Source organism: Schistocerca piceifrons, unplaced genomic scaffold, assembly GCF_021461385.2.
Source record: "Schistocerca piceifrons isolate TAMUIC-IGC-003096 unplaced genomic scaffold, iqSchPice1.1 HiC_scaffold_1094, whole genome shotgun sequence".
NCBI classification, from domain to species: Eukaryota; Metazoa; Arthropoda; class Insecta; order Orthoptera; family Acrididae; genus Schistocerca; species Schistocerca piceifrons.
In genome coordinates this window covers 237,501-240,000 of record NW_025726901.1, presented here as the reverse complement: position 1 = coordinate 240,000, position 2,500 = coordinate 237,501, and the positions used below count along the sequence as shown (strand labels likewise).

General features: G+C 56.7%; 1 non-coding gene across 1 annotated transcript in view; it reads right to left on the bottom strand.

Annotated features, from left to right (window-relative positions):
• Positions 1-231, bottom strand: part of LOC124727341 — a 1,909-nt gene extending 1,678 nt beyond the window's left edge. Inside the window, exon 1 of the ribosomal RNA XR_007007079.1 lies at positions 1-231. This exon is cut by the window's left edge and continues 1,678 nt beyond it. This is a non-coding gene — a ribosomal RNA (small subunit ribosomal RNA).
• Between the last annotated feature and the right edge of the window lie 2,269 nt (positions 232-2,500).

Below are 2,500 nucleotides of genomic sequence, written 5' to 3'. Positions count from 1 at the left end.
CCGATTGGTTTTGATCTAATAAAAGCGTCCCTTCCATCTCTGGTCGGGACTCTGTTTGCATGTATTAGCTCTAGAATTACCACAGTTATCCAAGTAACGTGGGTACGATCTAAGGAACCATAACTGATTTAATGAGCCATTCGCGGTTTCACCTTAATGCAGCTTGTACTGAGACATGCATGGCTTAATCTTTGAGACAAGCATATGACTACTGGCAGGATCAACCAGGGAGCTGCGTCAACTAGAGCTGAGCAGCCGGCCGCCCGGGAGTGCGTCCCGGGGGCCCGCGCGAACACGCAAGCGTCCGCTCAATCATTCTGCAAACAGGAGGAGGCTGAGCTCCCCTGCACAATACACCTCGAAACCCTCTCAGGTCCCGGCGGCGCGCAGCGCCGTCCCAAGTACTTGGTCGGGTTCGAGAGAGGCGCAATCGCCCGGAGTTAGGCGAGTAGACGCTTTCGGTGCGACCACCCGTGCTCCCAACTGAGCTTGCCGCTGCCGACAGAGGCCCGGGAGCGTGCTGTCGTGGCATTGCCGGCGGGAGACAACACGCGCCACCTACGGTGACCGGCAGCTCCAACGCCAGCGCCACAGAAGGACAAAAGCCCCACTTGGGTGCCGAAGCGAACTCTCCCAGCACAGCGCACGCGCCAACACATCCGCACAGCTGCGATACAAACCACCAGCGAGAACCGCTGGGGCGACCGAGCAGCAGACGGCGTCGCGGCGCCGAGCGCCGGGCGGCAGCGCATCCTCAACGCACACAGTCCTCAATCGGACCAGCACACTGAAGATGTCCACCGCGCTTCGCACCGGGCCCGCGAGGACCTACTTTGGCCGCACGGCGCCGCGCGCAGGGTGCGCCGGCGCGCAGCTGCGACGCCTGCCGCGTCCGTCGGCCGGCGCGCCTGCCACTGGCCGCCCCCACCAGCCGGCTGTAGCGCGTGCGCCCACGCACCGCGCGGCCAGCACGCCGGGAGGCGCCCCCTCACCGGCCGGGGACGGTCCCACCCAGCCACCGCCGCGTATCGCTTCACACCCAGATGCCGTTCAGTTTCGTCGGCATGGTGGGTATCGCTGGAACAACCGGTTAGTACCTCAACCTATCGTCGCCATCACCGATTCACCCCTAGCGAGAACAACCGCACCACAACAGGTTACCATTTGTTCATTTGCGTAACTTCACCAGAAAACGCAGGCGTCCATCGCCATTTGCAACTTCCACGATTATTGCATGCCTGTGTCAGGTGTCACGCCACACTACGTCTGCCCACATACACGCAACAAAATGTGCACGCCTAGACAATACGTGGAAGGTGGCCCCCGTACGTATGCGATGTCCATTGCTCGAACGACTGTCAACCGGCCTCTGTAGCATGTCGCAGATATGGAACGCGGTGCACCATGCCATCACGGTGTGTGAGGAGAGACGACTAGGTCCGAATACATCAACAGACAGCTCATGCTGATCGCCATCCACGGCGTCCGTTCCTCCCACACGTCTCTATGGCGTACCACACTGCAATCCAGCTCTCATAGGGAGACGACACGTAGCTGCGTGCACAATATTTGCACTGTATGGTCCGCCGTTTTTGGGCGCAGTCGTTGTACGGTCACACATGTGCCACGATGTATCATTCAGTACATAAGGACGAATGTGCAGTACAGATTGTGGTTTACGCGTACGACATTAGCGGACAGTTGACACAGGCCGCACCACAACGTAGCCTGAGTACGTCGCATGCGGAGGGCATTGAACATGCAAAGTTCTCACCAACCAGCTTGCGAAGGCAGGGGGCAAGGTGGGGACGTGGGGAGGGGCGGCATGTACGTCCTGCTGCCATCCACATTACAGTGTACAGCAGGAGCATGTGGAAAGTGAGCAAGACTTGCAAGGTGTTTAACATGAAGCGATACACAGGGGAGCGGGGAGTGCGAGTAGCGAACTATATTGCGAGGGTTGCGGGTGGGCAACACTACACTAATTGAACGAGTCGTATAACAATTACAGAGCAGGTTTAGGCGACAACGTGGGTTACGTTAGGCGACAACGTGGGTTAGGTTAAGGCACGACGTGGGTTAGGTTAAGGCACGACGTGGGTTAGGTTAAGGCACGACATGGGTTAGGTTAAGGCACGACATGGGTTAGGTTAAGGCACAACATGGGTTAGGTTAAGGCACAACATGGGTTAGGTTAAGGCACAACATGGGTTAGGTTAAGGCACAACATGGGTTAGGTTAAGGCACAACATGGGTTAGGTTAAGGCACAACATGGGTTAGGTTAAGGCACAACATGGGTTAGGTTAAGGCACAACATGGGTTAGGTTAAGGCACAACATGGGTTAGGTTAAGGCACAACATGGGTTAGGTTAAGGCACAACATGGGTTAGGTTAAGGCACAACATAGGTTAGGTTAAGGCACAACATAGGTTAGGTTAAGGCACAACATGGGTTAGGTTAAGGCACAACATGGGTTAGGTTAAGGCACAACATGGGTTA